Source organism: Erythrolamprus reginae, chromosome 3 (assembly GCF_031021105.1).
Source record: "Erythrolamprus reginae isolate rEryReg1 chromosome 3, rEryReg1.hap1, whole genome shotgun sequence".
NCBI classification, from domain to species: Eukaryota; Metazoa; Chordata; class Lepidosauria; order Squamata; family Dipsadidae; genus Erythrolamprus; species Erythrolamprus reginae.
In genome coordinates, this window is record NC_091952.1 from 93,091,580 (window position 1) to 93,115,565 (window position 23,986).

Sequence of the window (23,986 nt, forward strand, 5' to 3'; positions counted from 1 at the left end):
TTTTAATATCTTTGTGAGTGACATAGGGGAAGGTTTGGTAGGGAAGGTTTGCCTATTTCACGATGACTCTAAAGTGTGCAATAGGATTGATATTCCTGGAGGCATCTGTAATATGGCAAATGATTTAGCTTTACTAGATAAGTGGTCAAAGCATTGGACACTGCAATTTAATGTTTCCAAATGTAAAATAATGCACTTGGGGAAAAGAAATCCTCAATCTGAGTATTGTATTGGCAGTTCTATGCTAGAACTGGAGAGGGGTGGCATACAAATCCAATAAATAAATAAGTAAGTAAGTAAGTAAGTAAGTAAGTAAGTAAGTAAGTAAGTAAGTAAGTAAGTAAGTAAGTAAATAAATAAATAAATACTTCAGAAGAGAAGGATTTAGGAGTAGTGATTTCTGACAGTCTCAAAATGGATGAACAGTGCAGTCAGGCAGTAGGGAAAGCAAGTAGAATACTTGGTTGCATAGCTGGAGGTATAACAAGCAGGAAGAGGGAGATTGTGATCCTGCTGTATAGAGCGCTGGTGAGACCATATTTGGAATACTGTGTTCAGTTCTGGAGACCTCACCTACAAAAAGATATTGAAAAAATTGAATGGGTCCAAAGATATTGGTGGAAGATCTTAAGCATAAAATTTATCAGGAAAGACTTAATGAGGTTAATCTGTATAGTCTGGAGGACAGAAGGGCAAAAGGGGACATAAAACATTTAAATATGTTAAGGGGTTAAATAAGGTTCAGGAGAGAAGTGTTTTTAAAAGGAAAGTGAACACAAGAACAAGGGGGCACAATCTGAGGTTAGTTGGGGAAAAGATTAGAAGTAATGTGAGAAAATATTATTTTACTGAAAGAATAGCAGATGCTTGGAACAAACTTCTAGCATACGTGTTGGTAAATCCACAGTAACTGAATTTACCAGGCCTGGGATAAACATATATCCATCCTAAGGTAAAATACAGGAAACGGCAGACTAGATGGACCATGAGGTCTTTTTCTGCTGTCAATTTTTTTTCCAGCTCTAATGAGATGCTAACAAGTGAAGTGATCTTCTGTGCTTTGCTGGTTAAGCGATCTTCCCTTTTCCTGCTTTTTTCATAGCTTCTCCCTCAACAATCAGCTGGGCTTCTGGGCTTTAGAAGCCTTTTTTCAGCCCTAATGCCAGTGAAGCGATCTCCCGTACTTGATAGCAAAGTGATCTTCCCTTTGCCTGCTTTTCCCATTGTTTCTCTTGCTGAAGAGAGAGAGGAGTGAAGTGTTTTAGAAACTGTTTTTTTCCCCCGACGAGGAGATAAAAAGCAAACATATGTGCTCAAAACCAGCAAACTAATTTGTTGAAGCTGACTAGACTAAGGACTAGATAGATGAATATCTGGTAGGCAAATTATTTTTTCCCTATTTTCTTTCCCCAAAACTAAGGTCTTTTTTTTTAAAAAAAAGTTTTTTTATTTTTAACACATATATTCATACAAATGTCAATGCATATACCTACAATTATATCAAAAAGGTGCCCAAATCCATATTCCTAATAATTTCTATACCCATATTACACCTTTTTCTTTTTAATAAATCATCAGGTCTGTCTTATATTCCAGTGTGTCTTATACTCTGAAAAATATGGTAAATTTGTACCCTATGACTATTTGTACTTATTTGTACCCTATTTATATAATTTATCTAATGTACTTATTTGTTTTAGTTTTACCATGTTATTTTTAATAAATATTAGTGGACAAACTAAGAATTATGTAGTAACTATAAAGTGATCTAATTGTCTGAGTGTGTCTGCATCTACTTTTATTGGAAGTCCCAGTGAAACAAGGAAGCAGTATATCCACACAAGCAGGCAAATTCCCTTTGAAGAAGTCACATGAATATTGCAAAGGATGTGGCTGCTTTCATACTTCAAAGAGAAATGCTTTGCTCATGTTGACCCACGTTTTAAAACATCATTTTCAAATGCTTGCGTAGTAATTATCAACTTGGGTCCCCCACTTAATCTCTAACTTCCGCTTCTGTTATGACTAATCTGTAATCCATTGTATGCAAAATAACTCATAACCCTTTTCACCAAAAAGTAAAATGAATTGGTGGAAAATCAGTAAAGCATTAACACATAAAGAAATTAATCATGAGAGTTCAATGAACAAGATAAGTTTTATATATCATCTAATTAATAGCAGTGTTTATTATATAGTATATTGCAGATGTTGGAATTTGTATTAACTAAGAGAAATGCTATTAACTTGAGATGGTCAAATTTAATTTGCTAATTTGGGATAAAATTCTGGTAATTAAGTTCAAAATGCTGGTCCAAAATTCACTGGTATTAAGTTTAAAATTCATTGGTGTCTTAGACTAGATAAAACTAAGGGAATAATGGAGTGCCTGTGGGCAGGGCCCATTATATCAAATAATTTATCAAGTGTCTTGGATGGAGTTGCATTGTTTGAATGGGTTTGTGCTACTCTAGACACTCCAGTGTGTAATTTGGAGTTCCTTTTAGATTCACAGCTTCTCCTCAAAGAATGGGTGGCAACCAAGACAGGAAAACCTCCATGTTGAGTGCCAGTTATGCCCTTTTCTGAATAGAACTATTGAAATACTTATCAATTTCTTCTCTTTCTCCTTTTTCAGCTGGTATGATAACTATATTGAGTGCCCTCCCAAAGTCACATGTAATACCTCTGCTCTGTGAGTTGCATTTTGTGAAAGTTTGCTACCCCATCTAGTTCAAGGTATTGGTTGTGACATTTAAAGCCCTACAAGGAATGGGCCAAGTTACTTAAGAAATTGCTTTTGTCCCATTTCATTGATTGTCCCACCTGATCAGACAGAGATTCCGGAATCTAGAGAATGTTTTTTTCTCTGTTGTTCCTCTCGCAATGCAGAATATTTTCCCCCTTGGGGGTATGGCAAGCCTTCGGTCTCCAGATTTCTGAAAATAAATTAAAACATAGTTCTCATCTAGGGAGTGCAAAGGTGCAAATAAACATGGGGCTTGTTGGTGCCCTGAGAGCTCTCCCACAAAAAAAAGAAACAGAGAAAGAAAGGAAGGAAGGAAGAAAAAAAGAAGGAAGAAAGGAAGGAAGGAATGAAAGAAGGAAAGAAAGAAACAAAAAAAGAAAGAAAGAAAGAAAGAAAGAAAGAAAGAAAGAAAGAAAGAAAGAAAGAAAGAAAAAGAAAATTTAATTCTATCATTTTAACTTTTATGTACAGGTTTTTTTATAGTCTGACATTTTTTCACAACCCAGTCTCTTATCTTGGGAAATGGGCAGTTCAGACACGCAAAATAAAATAAAAATAAATGAAGTACATTTTTCCCATTTATCCTCTATAAACACTGTCTTTTCTTCTTACCTGTAACTAGGGAATAAATTATATGAAGAGGGTTCATTTAAACACCAAGCTTCCATCATTGACATCAGGTGAAACTAGGGCAGGAGAGAATGTTGTGGGCAGCCTAATCTTGGTTTCTTCACTCTTGCTGAGGAATTTCCTGGAATGCATGGAATTTTTTTCTCAGAAACATCAAGGACACTTCCCACGGCCGACTTACCGGCCGATGGGGTTTGCGGCGATCGGCAGGAGAGGAGGCCGCCATGTTGGGGGCGGAGCCACGGCACCCACGTGGTAAGGGGTGCCGTGATGACGTGGTGTGGTGCGTGTGCACCGATTGGCCGGGCGAGCCAGGCAGCCCTATATAAGGGGGCTGCCTCATGGCGCAGCAGTCTCGCCCGGATCAGCGTGAGGCGAGGTTGCTGCTGCTGCCGGCTCCGGCGACCTGCGTCATAGGCCTGGAGGCCGGCGAAGCAGCCGATCCACGTGGGACACGCAGCCTTTTTTAAGGCCTGAAGAGCCGCGAGCGGCGGCTGGAGGCTCAGTTCGCTTCGGCGACACCCCCCACAGGGTTTGGAGGCGCATTTGGGCTGCGGTATATGGCGGGGGTGGGAGAAGTCGTTCGGGGGCCCGGCAGTGGGCTACGGGGGGGCAGACCAGAGGGCTAGGCACCCCCCCATCGAGCCACGCCGCACCGGTAGAAAGCGGGCCCCCAAGCGAACATGGAATGAGGCCCCGGGGGCAAGGCTGGCCAGGAGGCCAGTTGATGAGGGCAGCCCCAGGGGGAAGGTGAGCCCCCGGGGGCGCACAGTGGGCCGAAGGGGAGCCTCATTAGGGGCGAGGGGCCGCCGCCAGGGCCGGGCCCTACCGGTGGAAGCACTGGGGGGATCAGGTGAGGCCACTGGGGCGGAGGAGGGGGCCTTCAGCGGATCGGAAACGGGTCTGTCTGGGGTAGAGGCCCCCGCTGCAAGGCCTGCCAGGAGGGAGCAGGAGGAGGGGGATTCACTTTCGGTTTCCTCACATCTACTGTCTTCCTTGCTTGAGAAACTTGATGAGAGGCCAAAGAAGCGAGGCAGGTCCCAGCGGGGCCAAGCCACGTGCGTTGCCAATGCAGAGGGGTCTCGGAGCTCATCGGAGTCAGCAGAGAGCCCACGGAGAGCGCGGGGGACTCGGCGCGCAAAACAGAAAAGCAGGCGGAAGAAGGCCAGGAGAACGGTGTCCGGCTCCGAGGACGCAGATGATGACTCTTCTCACTGGGGTGAGTGCCCTGTGCCTAGGCACCAGTGGTCCCTCCCAAGGGGGCCTCGCGGCAGGCTACGGGCTGCTAAACGCACGACACGTGGGGCTCATAGGACCTGGCGCTCGCGCACGGCTGCTCAGGTTTGGAGGAGGGGGCGTAGAAGGGAGTTGGCCAGGAGGCACAAGAGGAAGAGGGATACCTCGAAGGATAGCTCTGGGTCGACCACCTCTGGGTCCACCAGCACCTCTTTTGACAGCGATAATCCTTTCGCACCTGGCCTCCCGGACACTCCGCTCAGTATGCACATGTCCCAGGCCCTCAAGCGTAAGATTTGGCGTGGCGCTTATGTTGACATTTTTCAGATTTTACTACCGGAGAAGTCTAAAAAGGATAGGGATAAAGAGGGCAAGAAGGGGTCAGATGACCCAAAGGACACCAAAATGGACAAGGGCATTCTGGCGTGGGCGTATGCATTTTTGGCCTACCACTCTGTGGTTGTGGAAGATGACGTCCATAAGACCCATGAGCTCATCTTGTACATGAACATGATTCTGAAGGCTTATCAGGAGTTTGGGGGCGAGGCTTGGAAGCAATATGACGAGACCTTTCGTAGGTTCGCCGCCCACAATAGACATTGGCCTTGGGATATGAGGCATAATGATTTGTGGCTTCAGGCCACGCAGCAAGCGTCGACCCCGGCCAGTGGGCGGACTCCCACTGGTCATTTGCTTTTGACGCCTGGCAAGGAGGCTACTCTTCCCCGCCCGGCGGTGGGCACGGGGACCCCGGCCTCCGGCCAGCGTAGCACGGCGGGTTCGTCCTTTCGTGGCCCGCCGTACTGTTACGAGTACGGCGCCAGGGGGGCCTGTTCAAGGTCATATTGCCGTTTTCGCCACGCCTGCGCCTTGTGCAATGGCAGGCACCCGACCTCCGCTTGTTACAGGGGAAGGGGAGGGGCCGGCTCCAAAGACGCCGGGGCCCCTGCCAAACCCCAACCGGGAGGAGCTCAAAGTAAGGGGCCCAACCCCCGTTAGGTTGGACAGGTTGAAGTACTGGCTCACCGGCTACCACCCCAAGAAAGGTGCTGATTTTCTGCTCGCGGGGTTTTCCGCGGGCTTCAGGATCCCATACAGGGGGCCGCGTAGGGCCTGCCTGGCGGATAATTTGAGGTCGGTGGCAGGTATGGGCCACGTAGTGCGGGACAAAATTATGAGGGAGGTGCGTGAGGGCCGGGTTTTGGGCCCCTTTTCGGAGCCCCCCTGCCCTTCCTGCAGGTGTCCCCACTCGGGGTGGTGCCCAAGAGAGCCGCGGGAGAGTTCAGGCTCATACATCACCTGTCTTTCCCCCCTGGTGAATCGGTGAACGATCACATTCCCGAGGAGCTATGCTCGGTACGCTACACACCATTCGAGACGACTGTCGCGATGGTCCGGGCGTGCGGAGTAGGGGCGCTGATGGGAAAATGTGATATCAAATCGGCATTTCGGCTTTTGCCTATTCACCCGGGGGATTTCGACCTGTTAGGTTTTCAGTTTGATGGCGGGTTCTTTGTTGATAGGGCCTTGCCAATGGGTTGTTCAGTGTCCTGCTCACTATTCGAGAAGTTTAGTTCATTTTTGGAGTGGGCACATGTTAAAGGTACAGGCATTGCGTCTGTCGTGCACTATTTGGATGACTTTCTTTTCGCCGGGCCGGCGGGTTCCGACGACTGTCAGCGGGGAATGACAGGTTTTCAGGATTTATGCTTGGATTTAGGCGTACCTTTGGCTCACGAAAAAACCGAGGGGCCTTCGACCAGACTGACATTTTTAGGCATCGAGGTGGACTCCGTTGCGCAAACGTGTAGGCTACCCGATGATAAACTGACGAGACTCAAGGATGCGGTGAGGGTTGCCCGAGCCGCTAAGAAGGTGACTCTTAGGCAGGTTCAGGAGCTGGCTGGCCTGTTAAATTTTGCTTGTCGAGTGATAGCGCCAGGTAGGGCTTTTATGTTTAGACTGTATAGGGCGACGGTTGGCTTGACGAAACCGCACCACAGGATCAGGTTGTCGAGGAGCGTTAGGGAGGACCTCGGGGTGTGGCAAAGGTTTCTGGACGTGTACAACGGTGTGTCATTGTGGAGACAGGATATGCTGCTGAAAGCGGACTTTCAGGTGAAGTCCGATGCGGCGGGCACGACCGGTTTTGGTGTGGTATGGCAGGACAAATGGTTTCGGGCTGACTGGCCGCAGGAGTGGCACGGTGAGGCCGTCTGCAGGGATTTGACGTTTTTGGAGCTATTCCCAATTGTCGTGGCCATCGAGCTGTGGGCCACCAGTTTTGCCGGGAGAACGGTCCACTTTTGGTGTGACAACATGGCGGTAGTACACGTAGTGAACACACTCTCCTCTAGAAATGAACGGGTTATGGGTTTGGTCCGGCATATGGTAGCGAGATGCCTAGCCAATAACATGCTCTTCCGGGCCCACCACGTTCCAGGGGTAAGAAACGGGGTGGCGGATGCACTGTCAAGGGGGCAGTTGGCTAGGTTCCGGCTGCTTGCCCCACAGGCCGAGGAGCACCCGGAAGCAGCCCCACAGCATCTGTGGCTGATTGGAGGGCCGACGTAAGCAAGGCCATGGATTTGTCCATAGCCCCAAGCACCAGGAGATCATACCAGCGGGCAGGTAGGGAATTTTGGGCTTTTCGTCATGATAGGAGATACGATCAGCTTTGGCCTGCCCCGGTGGAACACCTGCTCGAATTCTGCGCACTTAACTGCCGCCGTGGGTTGTCTGCCCGGACGATTAGGGGCAAGCTTGCTGGCTTGGCCTTCGTGGCCAAGTCACGGGGCTTTTTGGACACCACAGGGGATTTCAGGATTAGGAAGACATTGGAGGGTTGGATTAGGGAGAAAGGTCAGGCCCGGGGTGACAGCAGGCGTCCCCTAAAGCTCGCCCACCTGATGGGGCTTTATGAGCTGTGGGCCGGCTCTGCTGCTCTGAGTATGAGGCATCACTGTACCACGCGGCTGCGGTGACCTTGTTTTTCGGGGCTTTTTGGGTTAGTGAGGTTCTTGCAGCTTCCCGAGCCGATAGCTCCGGCCAGGCATTTACCACGAGGGATATCAAATTAAGTAGGAGCTCGGTGTCCCTGAGGCTTAGACGGTCCAAGACCGACCAAAGGGGTCGAGGTGTGACGGTCCGACTTTCCCGGGCTAACAACCGTAGGGTGTGCCCGGTGGCGGCTCTGGTGGCGTATTGGGCCCATAGGGGCAAAGAGCCGGGCTTTCTGTTTTGTCATGTGTCCGGCGAACCCCTTACCAGGTACCAATTCTGGGCCGTCACGTCCAAGGCGCTGGCAAGGCTGGGCTTGGATCCCAGGCGTTACGGGACTCACTCATTCAGGATAGGTGCAGCATCGTTGGCAGCAGTCGAAGGTTTCAGCAGGCTGGATATAAAGACAGTGGGCCGCTGGAGATCTGGGGCCTTCCGGACGTACATCCGCCCTTAGGTGAGTGGGGTGGGGGGGGGTCTTGCCGGGGCCGCCACTTCTGATGCTGCTCTGCTTCCTCCCTTCCTCTAGAACGAATACATGGCAGGCACCGCAGAATCCTGATATGTGGCCACAGCATGGTGTACTGGGCCGAGAGGAGGGCCCGTGAGACGACGCCCGGCACGCAGCTGGAGATGGATCATCGAGTGGTTGTTCAGTGGCTGGGCCGTCGAGGCCTACGGTGGCGCGAGGTTCTTCCCCTGTTATTCAACAGTGGGAAGGTGCAAGGGGTGCCGGGCTGTTTGGTTTTGCACGTTGGTGGGAACGATCTGGGATCGATGACAGGTGTCGATCTGCTGTGGCACATTTGGGAGGGCTTGCAAGTGATCTGGGAGCGGTGGCCAGATACGTGTGTGTGGTGGTCCAACATCCTGCCAAGGAGGAGTTGGCGGCAGGCTAGAATCCCTATGGCGGTGGATAGGGCCAGGAAGAGGGTAAACAGAGCGGTTAAGAAGTGGGTAGTTCAGGCCGGGGGTGGAGTGATAGACCATCCAGACATCAGGGCATCCCTAATAGACTTGTATAGACAGGACGGGGTACACTTGACCGACAGAGGGAACGATAAATTTATAGCGGACCTGCAGAGGTGCCTGCACATCTATGTGCAGGGGGGGAGCAGGGGGAATAAATTAAAATTTCACCCCCTGCTGTGGCCGATAGGGGGCGGAAAATAAAGTAAATAGCAACTGGTGATCTCCTTTAGGGGCACCTCTACTGAGGTGAGGGGCGCGCTCCTTCTCGGATTACAGGGCTCGACCGGCTTGGGTTCGGGGAGGGGGTCGCTCCTGTGGCTCGCTTGCTGGTGATTAACATAGACCAGTAGCGAGCCATCCCACACGCCATGGGTGGCGTGGTAACGGTGCAGGGGGCAGGTGTAGTTTACCAAGACCCGCACCCAGTTTTAAGGAGTTTTCGCCCGAGTGTTGCTCTGTTGAATTGGCTTAAAAGTTAATTCCGCCCCCATTTGATTTATGCACCCTGCAGGTCATGTGGGGTTAATTGTTTAAATAAGTTAATCGGTTAAAGAAGTTAAGTTGAGTTGTTTGAATAAAAGTGACCCCATTATACCCACACCTTGTGTCCGACTATTACTCCGCCTGCGCCGCAATTCCCACGGCCGACTTATCGGCCGATGGGGTTTGCGGCGATCGGCGGGAGAGGAGGCCGCCATGTTGGGGGCGGAGCCACGGCACCCACGTGGTAAGGGGTGCCGTGATGACGTGGTGTGGTGCGTGTGCACCGATTGGCCGGGCGAGCCAGGCAGCCCTATATAAGGGGGCTGCCTCATGGCGCAGCAGTCTCGCCCGGATCAGCGTGAGGCACCCGCCCACCCTCCCTCTGTTACAGGGTGCATATGATGGGTCGCCCTCCGGGGGCCGAGTAGGAATTTTTTGCAGTCGCAGCAGAATTGGACGAGCTGCGATTGTTTTTTCGCCTACTCCACTCTGTGCGTGGGAGTGTGGTTAGGGGGTGGCCCCACCAACTAGCGCCCTCCCCCTTAGGGTCACTGGGGGGAGGGGTGGCCGATAGGGGGCGGAAAATAAAGTAAATAGCAACTGGTGATCTCCTTTAGGGGCACCTCTACTGAGGTGAGGGGCGAGCTCCTTCTCGGATTACAGGGCTCGACCGGCTTGGGTTCGGGGAGGGGGTCGCTCCTGTGGCTCGCTTGCTGGTGATTAACATAGACCAGTAGCGAGCCATCCCACACGCCATGGGTGGCGTGGTAACGGTGCAGGGGGCAGGTGTAGTTTACCAAGACCCGCACCCAGTTTTAAGGAGTTTTCGCCCGAGTGTTGCTCTGTTGAATTGGCTTAAAAGTTAATTCCGCCCCCATTTGATTTATGCACCCTGCAGGTCATGTGGGGTTAATTGTTTAAATAAGTTAATCGGTTAAAGAAGTTAAGTTGAGTTGTTTGAATAAAAGTGACCCCATTATACCCACACCTTGTGTCCGACTATTACTCCGCCTGCGCCGCAACTATGAGTCATGATAAAACTGCAGATTCTTGCTACTAATGCTTTTCCTTGATGTATGTTGTCCCAAGATCTTTGCAAAACTAAGTTTGTTTGAGAAGATAAAACTTACATGAAAAACTGACTGGTAATCATTTATTATTATTATTATTATTATTATTATTATTATTATTATTATTATTATTAATTGGATTTGTATGCCGCCCCTCTCCGCAGACTCAGGGCGGCTAGCCTAGTCCAGGCCACAGTAATGATTTAAAGTTATCTAAAATTTCACTTGGTGATTTGTCTGTGCATAGAGCTTAATGTAGAAACAAAATATGAATATATGGAGTCTTTCCTTTATGTATTCAGGCAAGTGGTTTGAAAATGAGTTGTGTTTAATTCACAGCTTGGATTGCATTATCTAAGAATCTGCTTTATTCATATTCTGGATTAGAGAGACAGTCCTCATATTCAATCTGATATGAATATATTGTTGTACAGGCTTAAACTTAATCCAGAGTGTAGTTTCAAAGAAATCCAAGAAAGAGAGAGTTTAAATTTTGAATTCACCTGCCACCCGAGCTCTGCATTCTTTTTGTTGTATTTAGCATAACTCTTATCATTTGAAACATGACGGAGATTGTTAACGGATTAAGAAAAAATAAACCCACATATTTCTCAAGATATAAAATATATAAAATATATAAATTCAGAATCCATTTCATTTACCTTGGCAAAACAACTAGATACCATGTGTCTTTTAAAAGTTGAGAATATCTGAAAACTTTGCAGAAGCTTCTTTTGTTAATCCAGTACATTAATTAATTTCATTGCTCCTTTTTGTCCTTTGATCAGAATTTTGTAGGATTCTTAGCTTTAATCTAAGCAAGGCCATCCATACAGCCTTATTTTCTTGTACAATTTATGGATTTTCCTCACTATGTAAAGTGGATCAAGGAAAATCTCTGTGTCTGAATTAACACGAGAGGAGATCGCTTTCCATTGTGCAGAAACCCCCGTACCTAATAAATTATGCTGCCATTTCACAGTAAGTCATGGACTACAATTCAAATACTTGACCTACCATATCCATTTTAACTCCCTGTATTTGTATTGGCTTTTTTCAATATCTCCAGAGGTTATCTGGATGATTCTTTTTAAGTTTCTTTGTGGAAGCATAGATTAAACTACTTTGTAGTCAAATGTTTCAATATCCCTTTAATTAACCATATACCACTCAAACTTTTTGGAGGGGGAGGAAATGTGTGATTCATCCAAATTATATCTATCAGATATAAATTATATTTCAGTGATCTAAATCCAATTAACCTTCAGGAAAGCTAGATATATCTATCCTGCAAATGATGTTAATTATGATTCAGAAAACTAAGCAATTATTGGCCATGTTTGACAGACATTTTATGTTACTTCCTGATACCACATACTGTGAGCTTCCTTGATGCGAAAGGTAAAAGTATTAATTTAGATGAGGTCACTTATGATTCATGAGTTGAATATATCTTGACCATTTCAAATAATACTTCAGTTTCTTTAAAGCAATAGCTACCATTATCCTCATATTTGATTTCAGAAGAAAGTAAATAACAGCTATTATGACACAGATATGCACCTAGAATTGAAAATAGATACAGCACAGACCAAATATTTTTAAAGAATGCCCTGAAAAGCTACTTCTGATTTTGAAAACCTCTTGTGATTTTTTTTTTTTTAAAAATCAGCCACATGTAGCCTCAAGATTTCCAGAAGCATATTAAGATTCACTAGACTTCAGCAATTGAGCAATGGAAACATTTTTAAGGTGAACCATTTAATTGCAAACATGTGTCTGCTTTTTCACTCTATGACCTGTGTTGGACATTAGTTTTCATAGTGACTGAGTGTCCTGAACTGTGACTAAAAAGTTATGGACATAAGGTAGGCTGGAACAGTTATAGAATAGTTGTAAAAATGGTTCAAGATCAATGGCATAAAAATTAATTTTGAAAGCAAAAGTGGAATTGTGTGGAATGCATGGGTCTATCATTGTTTCATCATCAAAATCTAATGAAGATAAGGAGGATTGGCTTCTTCCTGGGCTGTCTGCCAAGTCCCCCTCTTCCATCTCACCGACACTTCCTTATTCAGAGGATAATTCACCGGCCGACTCCGTCGGCAGCAAAACAGGCCTATGACATTTTGATGTTTCCCCCACATCCACATCCACAATCGTTGGGGCAGGAGCTGGGCCAGAGCTAACCACAACAGATATAATAATATTCATATACATAATATTAGTAAAAAAAAATATAAGGAAACATTAGGACAGGGGATGGAAGGCACGCTGGTGCTCTTATGTATGCCACTTACTGACCTCTTAGGAACCGGGAAAGGTCAACAGTGGATAGTTGAAGGGTAAAGTTTGGGGAGTTAGGAGATGATACTACAGAGTCTGGTAGTGAGTTCAATGCATCAACTAGATGTTTACTAAAGTCATACTTCCTGCCGTCTAGTTTGAAACGGTTTACATTAAGTTTGTATTGTTGTATGCTTGTGTTTTTTTGTGGTTGAAGCTGAAATAGTTGTTGACGGGAAGGATATTGTAGCATATGATTTTATGGACTATATTTAGATCATGTTTAAGGCAACCTAGTTCTAAGCTTTCTAAACCTAGGATTGTAAGTTTAGTTTCATAGGGTATTCGGTTGTGAGTGGAGGAGTGAAGGGCTCTTCTGGTAAGGTATCTCTGGACATTTTCTAGAGTGTTTATGTCTTAAATGTGGTGTGGATTCCAGACTATTGAGCTGTATTCAAGGATAGGTCTGGTGAAAGTTTTGTATGCTCTGGTTAGTAGTGTGAGATTGTGGAGCAGAAGCTACGTAGGATTAAGTTAACAATTCTTGAAGCCTTTTTGGTGATATTATTCCTTCAATAGCTGCAAAACAGACTCTATAGTAATTAAAATTAATAAATAGCATTGCTTAATATCCAGCATGGGATATTATGAATATATGCTCTGGAGGTCTATTCATAGATTTCTACACAGGCATAAAGAAATTCAACTTGTTAGAGTAGGGCCTTTTGCTCCTCTGATCAATAATTCAGGATTGGTGTCCAAATTCTGCCAAGTAAAAATTCCCAAAGGAAACCATGACTACAGTTCTTAGATTTCCTGAGAAGGCAATTAGAATGCCAATAGCAAAAAATATGAACAATCTATGGCAAGATCTATTAACATTATTTTGGTTAGGACTGTCAAAGGGCACCATTTCTTAGTGTTGTGGTTGGCTCACGGCCAGCTCTTCTGGCCACTGATTTTGACTCAGAGGACCCGGGTTCGTCAGATCAAAGAAGACCTCTATGGTTTAACAAGGAGTCAGACAGTGAAGGGGACGGTGAGGTTGATGTGGAAGGTGAGGCAGTAAGATCTGCAGAGCCTGTAGGATCTCCAGTCAGAGCCTCATCTGAGTCAGATGAGGAAGGGGTGATGGATGATCCCATCCTAAATGTCAGGGTGTGTAGAATACTGGGATGCCAGGAGCAGCTCTGCAGACACAGATGGAGATTTTAAGGCACAGCTGTCAGCAATCAAGGAAGCCACAGCAGGGTTAAAAAGGGAAGGGCTGCAAAAGGCGGTGTGGGAAATTATCATTTGGATTTGAGAGAGAAACAGAGACATTGACATTTCGTGGTCTAGTTTTTACTTTGAACAACTTTGAAATTCTGACATTCAAGCCAAGTGAATAATTGGCAGAAGTGAGTCAGAGAGACTTTTGTTGCCATCTTGAACCATTAACCCTGACCTCTGAATCATAAACTAACATTCCGTTGTGATGCCTGTAGCTTTAAGCCAATTTGTACATAAAAAATAACCTTGCCTTTTGCAAGCTCCTGTGTGTGTGTGTGTGTGTGTGTGTGTGTTTGTATACTGCTTCGCTGGGTGGCCAGCCGGCCAAGCCGAATACTTAGTAACTCTAGTACCTTTGCAATATCATCCTTGACTCTCTATTGATTTCTCTATTCTCTCTATGTAATTCCAAAGAAAGTATAGAACTGCGATGGAGAACCTATGGCACACATGCTGGAAGTGGCATGCAGAGCCATCTCTCTGGGCATACCAGCCATCACCCATTGATCTTATCGATTCCAGCATGTACATGTACACCAGCCAGGTGGTCTTCGCGTGCGCATGTGCACCAGAAACCAGAAGACCAATTGATCGGCATGCACATGCATCTGGGGAGCTGCACTTCCAGTTTCTGGCACTTTCACACACCATGCATGGTCCCACTTTGGTACTCTGTGCCGAAAAGGTTCGCCAACACTGGTATAGAAGCTTGTTATGGAAGACAAGAAGAAAAATGTTAGAACAAAATGTTCGTTTGTTTGTCAAACAGCTACCAATAGCAGATATAAATATGAACATGGGCAATAAAGGAAATGAATACAAATAAATTGGGTCAGTAGGACAGGGACAGTAGGTACACTGGTGTGCTTATGCACGCCTCCTTTATGGACCTCTTAGGAATAGTTTAAGGTTGAAGCTGTGAGGATTTAAGGTTGTAACAGGCGTAGAGCATTCCAGGCATTGACCACTCTGTTGCTGAAATTCTATTTTCTGCAACCGAGTTTGGAGCAGTTTACTTTGAGTTTGTATCAATTGCTTGCCCATGTATTATTGAGGTTGAAGTTGAAGACATAATTGACAGGTAAGACAGATAAGACAACACAAAGTAGGGATTGATAGCGTTTTGATCTGAAGTGAATCCATGGATTTGTGGTTTATTAACTTTTATTTTTTTTTAATGTGATTTTTGTTAACATGAAAAATTAAACTTGCATTTATTTTGATATCATGACTTCCATGGTAATGACAATTCATCAAATAACCCTACAAAGCATGAAATATTCTTTTAAAAGCAAAATGCTTTTCAAATGTTTCATATACAAACATACATTTTGCAAGTACAGTCAAGTTCCCAATGGAAGGCTGGGCAAAAGTTTTATTGAGTTTAATGAAGTTGGATTATACTGTAAAAGTTATATAGATAGAAACTAAGAGAGATTTATACTTATATACTTCTAAATTATACATGACTCCCATTATTCATACCGCAGTAGCCACCAGAGGGCATTGATCAGGCATTCTAGAGTCAATGGCCTAGACACACTTTTTAAATTTCATTGTGGCTTTGTTGAGATAAATCTGCCAGCAGTGTTGTGCTAATAGGTATCCCTTATGGTTTAATTTTTGAATCTGACAGATCAGATAAGATTTTGCTCTCGTGCAAAAGGGAAAGAAAAAGGCAAGTACAGAGTAATAAAATAACCTTGAAGAGACAACTTAATTAGTATTTAAGTGATTCTGATTTACGGTGTAATTCGTATGGAAATATGTATGCCCACCTGCATATCAAATGCAGCTCCACATTTGTGATATTTTTTCCCCATACTACACAGTATTTGATTGCTTTGTTCAAAAGTAAAGAAATTGTTTCAGAGACTTATCTGCATGAGGAGATTTATATGATGTGCTGATGTATTTGAAGGTGGTTGTAGGCCCTAAGTAGTGTAATGTATGCTAGAATGCCAGAGTCACCTTGAACTAGTTGCTGCAACCTTGGAATTGTTTAGTCAGGCCAGATGGAAAACTGCATAAAGAGCAAAAAGCTCATTGATAGCCAGATGCTCTACACAGGGTATATTTTGTTAGGCAAGTAAATGACACAGAGAAATATCTACAGCAGTGACTTCCCCATCATCAGTATAATGAAAGCCTGTTGCTTTGATAGAAATTCTGATTTCAAGAAGAGAAACCATTATTTCTCATTTTGACTTTGTGTTTCAGTAGCATCCCTGGATTATATAATGAGGACAATTCTGTAGTTTTCCTTGTCACTTTTGATTTTTGGTAAATCAAAAATTGTTTTTGTAAAGACATTTATCTTTGTTTTCCAACGTAGTGTGGTGGACAGGTAAAATTAATCTTAGGACATATCTGCATTATTGAAATGTGTATTGTTTCATTCCCACTGCCATATGACCATAGTTTAACCTTTTTTCAAGTGGTATAGCAGCACTATTTTCTAAATCATGCAGGAATCTGAACAGAAAAGGAAGGGGAGGAGAGGAGAGGAGAACAAGGGAAAGGTTATATCCTTTATCTTTTAAAGAAAATTTGTTTATTTTTTTTAAAAAATGGTTACATTAGAATTCTTGCACAGAGCTTTAACTTTTTTTGATAGAGAAGTCTCTACATTTCATTGGAAGAATACATTTGGATCCTCATGTTTAAAAAAATAACAATGGGATTCACTGGAGATTCTCATTCATCTAGGTCATGGCTGTTCCCAAAGTGCTTTTTCAAAAGGCAACTGGACTTCCTGATTTTTCTTTGAAGATGTTTTGCTTCTCATCCAAGAAGCTTCTTCAGTGCTGCAGAAACCTCTTAGATGAAAAGTGAAACATTTTCAAAGAAAAACCAGAAAGTCCAGTTGCCTCTTGAAAAATGACCTCTGGGATACTGGAATTTGGACTTTTGGAAAAGGTTAATGGTAAGCTCAAAAATTCATCTGATAGTATTCACCTCTTTTCCTCTGGTTTTTGGTTTGTGTAGAAATTTGAGGTAGGGCATGATGTCTCAGTGGTTAAAGACATTGAGTTTGTCAGCCAGAGAGGCAAGAACTCAGTTTTGAGACCCGAGCTTGGTGCAACAGGGGTGAACTCCTATTACTTGCTTCAGCTCCTGCCAACTTAACAGTTTGAAAGCATGCAAATGCAAGTAGATAAATAGGTAACACTTTCGTGGGAAGGTAACAGCGTTCTGTGTGGCTTTGGTTTATAGCAATGCTGGTGACATAATCATGGAAATTGTCTTTAGGAAAGAAACTGAGAGAGTACCATACCCTAGAGTCCAACACATGTAAAGGTAAAGAGAAACCTTTACCTTTTTGGAAATCTGAACCTGACTCTTTTCAGTCTACGGCTACACAAGGGGTTTTTTTTAAGCATGATTTTCCCAATTGTTACACACTTGCTCTACTTAAAAATGTGCATTTCCTGTGTATATATTAGAATAGCTAAATTAAAAAAGGGGGGGATTTGTGCATGTGTCTGCCTGTAAGCAAATGTTTTAAATCAAATGAATCAGCCTGATGGACCATTATTTCTGTCCTGCCTCTGTCAGACAAAAGCCAGATATACTTGCCTGAAACCTGTTACAATTCACCTAAATTAATAAAAATACACAAAGTTGTCCTGTCTCATTCTGAATATACTGTAGGTCTGTCTAGGCTAGTATTTCCTAAGAGAGGCAGCCGGTCCCTACCCTTTCTCTCCGTGATCCATTTTAATTGCAGCTGCAGGAGATGAAGAATGGAATAGCCTCCATGTTCAGCATGACTTCAGCAAGCAGAACAAACATGAAAGAAAGCTGCATAAATATGTAATATACAGTTTGCCTTGTGGCTCACACAGGCCAGCTGTGCATAAGATGTGTTGAGTTACCTAGAGAAAACTAACATTCTTGGGCAATTGTGTCCCCAGTGTCAACCTAAGGTTGTCACAGATGCTAGCGTAACCCCAATGCTGACAATATTTATAAACTGAAACTCTGCCACCCAAGAGGCAATTGTTTTCTTTTGCCTCTTTTTGTAAGAGGTCTTGGTGACTAGAATTCACCGTGCTCAGAAGACCAAGACAGAATCAGCATGCAGGAGAGAGAGAGAAATTTTTTTTAGCAAAGAGACGTAACACAACTTATTGTTCTTTTTTAGGATGTTGATGAAGGGCATTGTAGTTAAGATAAAGGAGCTTTCTTCCTCTCACACAAATACACGGCCGGCATTTTAAAACGCTGGCCGAAATTGCCCTCAGGAGCCGGAGAGATGCTGCCCGTGCTTGTGTGCTTTCCGGCTTCCAGCTGCAGCTGGAAGTTTGGCTTTTGGCAGCACGCCAAGTCAGCACAGTGCCTCCTGGGCTCAGAGGGATGTCCTGAGCCACCCTATTTAAGGGCGGCTTGAAGCAACCTCCTCCTTTTTCCCTCAGCTATCCTGAAGCAAACACCCACCCGCCCTCTTCTATCATACAGCGTGCCTGGACAGGGTCGCCTCGGAGCCGAATAGGAATTTTTTGCAGCCTCTCCTATGTGTGCGGCCGTTTTTTGCCTGTTCCACACTGCCGTTAAGGATGGACTGGTTAGGGGGTGTGGCGTAATGTAGATATACATTTGATCAATTTGGCTTCCCTTTGGTCACTGGGGTTGGCAGCTAAGGGGCGGAAATGGGCAGTAGGAGCAACTGTGCATTCTCATTTTGGGCATCTTTTCAAAGATGATGGGCCACCTCTCCCCATGAACTATAGGTTGGTGTAACCTCGGGGATTGGAGGGAGGATTCCCATGGGACTCACCTTATCCAATTTCCCTTTGGGATTGGAGGATGAGCTTCTCCCACATACTTATGGGCATGGCTCGGATCCAGGTGAAGGTGGTTACCTTCACCTGGTTCAGCAAGTGTTGAATCCTATGTAAATAGTTGGTTCCATGAGAAACGCTGTCTGAGCTGGATGGCTCTTTGAGGGTTTGCGCTGACTATAAGTCAACGCTCAACAAAGCCCTCCAACATCACCCTTACCCCATTCCAGTGGTACAACAGCTCCTTCACTCCCTGGGGGAAGGGAAAGTGTTCGCAAAAATCGATTTAGCCCAAGCTTACCAGCAACTCCCTGTCGATGAACCGACAGCACTCGCACAGACAATTGTCACCCACAGGGGTGCGTTTAAATGTACCAGATTACAATTTGGAGTAAGCATAGCTCCCGGGATTTTTCAAAGCATAATGGAACGTTTGTTGTCAGGAATTAAAGGGACCATTCCCTATTTTGATGACATTTTAATTTCAGGAGAAAACCAAAATCAACTCAACAAAAGAATAAGAGAAGTATTACATAGACTACAAGATAAAGGGTTAAGAATCAAACCTGACAAATGTGTGTGGGGATATAGAATCGATGGGGAAGGCATCCACCCCACTACTGAAAAATTAAAAGCCATCAGGGAAGCCCCAGAGCCACAGAATAAAACAGAATTGCAGGCATTCTTAGGCCTTCTAAACTTTTACTCTGTCTTTTTAAAACAGAAGGCAACAGCAGCAGAGCCTCTACACCAGCTACTTCAGAAAGGAACCCTTTGGACATGGGAGAGAACTGAGCACGAAGCCTTTTTGCAAATAAAGCAGTTGTTAACTTCCGCAAGTGTAGTAGTCCAGTATAGCACTTTACTACCCGTCAGGCTTACGTGCGATGCGTCCCCATATGGCGTGGGAGGGGTCTTGGCACATGTGTTGCCAAATAATACAGAGGCCCCAATTGCTTTCTTTTCCAGAACAATGACCAATACTGAGAGAAATTACAGCCAACTAGATAAGGAGGCTCTAGCGTTAGTGGCTGGAGTGAAGAAGTTTCATAATTATCTCTTTGGCAGGAGTTTTGAATTGGTTACCGACCACAAGCCTTTACTAGGCCTCTTAGCCCCCAACAAACTCCCCCATTTATAAGCCTCTTAGCCCCCAACAACTCCCCCATTTATGTCTCCAAGATTAATTAGGTGGGCCTTGTTTCTCTCAGGATACCAGTACGAGCTCATTCACAAAGGGGGTAAAATCATCAACCACGCAGATGGTCTTAGTAGGTGCCCAATGGCAGAGTTAGTAGAGGACCCTGCCCCATCTGCTGATATTTTAATGATAGAATTCGAAGATAACCCACTAACAACAGCAAGGGAGGTGGCTGTGCACACGCAGCAAGACCCAATTTTGAAAAAGGTGGTAAACTGTGTACTTAAGGGGTGGCAGAATGACTCTGTAGAAACTAACTTAAGTGATTTTAAAACCAAAAGATTGGAATTGTCATATGTTAAAGGTTGCCTGTTGTGGGGTGATAGAGTAATCATTCCTGAAAGTCTAAAGACCAAAGTACTCACAATGTTACATGTGGGCCACCCTGGTATTGTCAGGATGAAGGGTCTAGCTAGGGGGCACTTATGGTGGCCAGGTCTGGATACTGATATTGAAAAGTGGATAGCCAAGTGTGATCCATGTCAAGAGTCTCGGCCAAACCCCCCCAAAACAACTCCAGCAGAGTGGGAACAACCTGCAGGGCCTTGGTCCAGGGTCCATATTGATTTTGCAGGGCCAGTGGGGTCACAATATTTCTTAATAGTGGTAGATGCATTTTCCAAGTGGGTGGAAATCATTGCAATGAATAATATAACCACTAGTGCCACAATTAAGGTTCTGCGCCATTTGTTTGCCACCCATGGCTGTCCTGACATCTTAGTGTCAGACAATGGACCCCAATTGACAGCTAGGCAATTTGAATTATTTTTAGATAACTTGGGGGTCAGACATGCTCTCATCTCGCCTTACTCGCCCTGGGCTAACGGGTTGGCAGAACGATACGTTCGGGTTGCAAAAGAAGCATTGCGCAGGTCAGGCCCTGGAGATGTACAACAGCATCTGGACCAATTTTTATTAACACAACATATTACACCAAATTCCCACACACACATAAGCCCTGCTGAAATACTAATGGGAAGGAAACTTAGATCCCCACTGGATAGATTACACCCAAGGTATTGTACTCATAATCCTATGTATGTAAATCCTGAAAGACAATTGTACTTGGGTCAAAGTGTTTTTGCAAAGAATTTTGATGGGGGTTTGAATTGGATGAAGGGAACAATTGTACAACAAACTGCTCCTAAAACATATATTGTAAAATTGGAAGACGGTCGAATGTGGAAGCGGCACATTGACCATGTACGAAAGCGAATTGAAACCTCCCCTGAGCAAACCGCTAAAACAGACTCTCCCACTCTAATAGACTGTAACGCGCAACCCGCCTTAATGGACATTCAAATGGACCTATCGAGCCAGGAAGGGTCCTCCAGCGACGCCGAGCCATCTTCGTCCTCAGAGATCGGTGTTGTGCCTGCCCAATCAACTCAGCGGGCCGGAGCCCAAACTAGGCCCCAGCCGCACTGGGGAAGTACAGGCGAACCGACCTCCACCTTTGGAAGCGAGGACTCAAATGAACTGCGCAGGTCGGAGCGAGCCCTGCGTAGACCGAGCAGATTGGAGGATTTCGTCACGTGGCTTACTTGATTGATGTATTCTGACTAAGGAGGGAGGGGTGTTGAATCCTATGTAAATAGTTGGTTCCATGAGAAACGCTGTCTGAGCTGGAAACAGGAAGTCGCGCCTGATTGGCTCAGACGCTGGCTGCTCTCTTTTGGCGGGAGCCGCAAATGTATAAAAGAGCGGCTTCTCTCCAGGTTAAGCCAGACGTGTTCCCGCTGATTGTCACTTCCCTTTTAAGAGCTGAATAAAGGAACGGTCTTTACTTAAGCCTGTCTCTGGACTTTTCAGCAAGGAGTTATGCCCAATAGTTGCCTATGAATATTTTGACAAGTAATTTCCTCCCTATTAGTTGTTGGCCTCTGCAGGTCCTTTTGTTACACTGTTATAAAGTTTGATTGATATTATTTAAATTTACGTTATTTAAATATATGCTAATTTAATAAAGTGACTCTATATTAAATTCCAGCTACTGTCTCAGCGTCGTTATTCCGCTTCCGGGGCAATTTTTTTTGGTTTATTTGTTTGTTTTACTAAATTTATAGGCTGCCCAGGGCAACTTATAACAAAAATTTGTGTATTGCTTTGCTCAGATTCTTCAATTATAACTGTAGAGTACTTTGAATCCTAATGCATTGGGTTAGAATGGGCAATAGAGCACGGGAAAAATCAAAATGTGCATTTTTCAAAAAAATACACTGTGGCACTATTTGAAACCAGTTGTTTCCTTTTGGGAAGCTATTAGATAAAAAGGCTTAGAGGATAATAAGCAGAAGTAAAGTGCAGGCTTGGGGCACTGAAGAAAGTTTAACCACAAGATATATATTTTTTCCATTCCTGAGGACATTTCTCTGTAAAAGCACAAACTGCACAAAACAAAATTGATGGGCCTCAGTAAAGGATTATTATGCAATTGATGTGAACTAAAAACAAGGAAAAATCCAGGAGCATTTGACTGATTTCAAATGATAATCATTTGGCCCTCTGGTAAGTTGAATATTGTTTAATATATAATAATTATGGACTGGGGGAGGAGAGAGACAACTTTGGCATATTTCATCCTTGGCTCATTCATTAATTATTGAGGAGCATTGGAAACCCTGCTGGAGGATAAAACCAGCAGATTTATTTTTAACCATTTCATCCCCTTCCCGATTGCCCATAAAGCCACTTTACCTTCTGTTCAGAGGATCCCAACTATATACTATATACTATTAGTAATCATGTCTGTTCCAAAAAAACCCCCACAACTTTAACATAGATTTACCAGTGGCCAAATGTAAATGCTAGAGTAGATGCTATTTAATAAATACTGGACATGCACATGTTATAAATTAAATATTTTTATTTATTTTATTTATTCATTTGTCCAATATACAAATACATAGGAAGAAAAATAGACATGTAGTAATATATATAAGGGTAAAAGTGAACTTAGATGAGAGGATATATGAAAGAAAGAAAATATATATGATAAGTGAGAGAAAGGAAAGACAATTGGACAGGGGACGAAAGGCACAGCAGTGCACTTATGTACGCCCCTTATTGGCTTCTTAGGAACCTGGAGAGGTCAATCGTGGAGAGTCTAAGGGAAAAATGTTGGGGGTTAGGGGTTGACACAATTGAGTCTGGTAATGAGTTCCACGCTTCGATAACTCGATTGTTGAAATCATATTTTTTTACAGTCAAGTTTGGAGCAGTTCGTATTAAGTTTGAATCTGCTGCATGCTCTTGTGTTGTTGCGGTCGAAGCTGAAGTATTCATTGACCGGTAGGATGTTGCAGCATATGATCTTGTGGGCAATAAGAATGTTAAGATAGATGATAGATAGATAGACAGACAGACAGAAAGACAGACATACAGACAGATAAATAGAAAACAGAGGAAGCCTTAAAAGTAATATTTTAGTCATTCTATTTCTTCTGGAAGGAATGAACACTCAGTACATAGGGACTTCCTAGTTTTTTCCAAGATGTTACTGGTATTAATTCTGCTGCTTAAAAACTAACATAGGTAACCATTTACATTTAAATATGTGAGCTGTATAAAGGTAACATTTTAAAAGTTTTAAAATTTGTATTATGAGAATGTGTGTCTTGATAATCTATGTAGCCACCCATCCATTTATCTACTCTGCCTGAACACACATAGGGAGAAAGAGTTAGAGACAGATGAAATGAAAAAGAACAATAGAGAATTATTTTGAATGTGTTGACATAATGAATGTTTTCAGAAGAGTTGCTTATTTCTTTGTTGCAACAAAAGCTGGTCTTGCAATACCAGAAGATGATAGTTTTTATGAAGGGACTGTACATTTTCCATAACTACCAATGTATATATTTTATGAAACAAATATAAACTATTAAATGTAGTTTGATAGTTACAAAACCCTAACTTTCATGATACCAGATCTCTGCAACTGTTAAGGGAATCACCTGTGAGATAATGTTCCATATTTTTTGGCAGGTGTCTCACAAATATTTCACTCCTAATAGTATTTCTTCAGATGTTAAATCCCTTTCTTGACTTTTTTCCTTGGCACAGATAAACAAAACCATTAAATGGAGTCAGGTGTTTGGTATCCCAGTGCATGAAAAACATTGTAGCTTAAAACTTTATAAAACTTTATATAATGGTTGCAGTGAGAGTTCAGCTAAATTTGTTCCCCACTAGTAAACATGCATTGGATTCTTCTCTAAATCATAATCAAGACATTATTTTTTCCATTGGAGCAGTTATCTGATAACAGTAGACATATTTTTCATTTAGGCATATAGGTCTA

General features: G+C 43.9%; 1 long non-coding RNA gene across 1 annotated transcript in view; it reads right to left on the minus strand.

The window, feature by feature from the left end:
• Window positions 1-1,163: 1,163 nt before the first annotated feature.
• LOC139165748 (uncharacterized) overlaps window positions 1,164-23,986 on the minus strand; it is a 61,508-nt gene continuing 38,685 nt past the window's right edge. Inside the window, exons 4-5 of the long non-coding RNA XR_011558792.1 lie at window positions 2,827-2,939; window positions 1,164-1,235 (exon numbers count right to left, since the gene is read on the minus strand). This is a non-coding gene — a long non-coding RNA (uncharacterized lncRNA). The remainder of the gene's footprint in view (window positions 1,236-2,826; window positions 2,940-23,986) is intronic.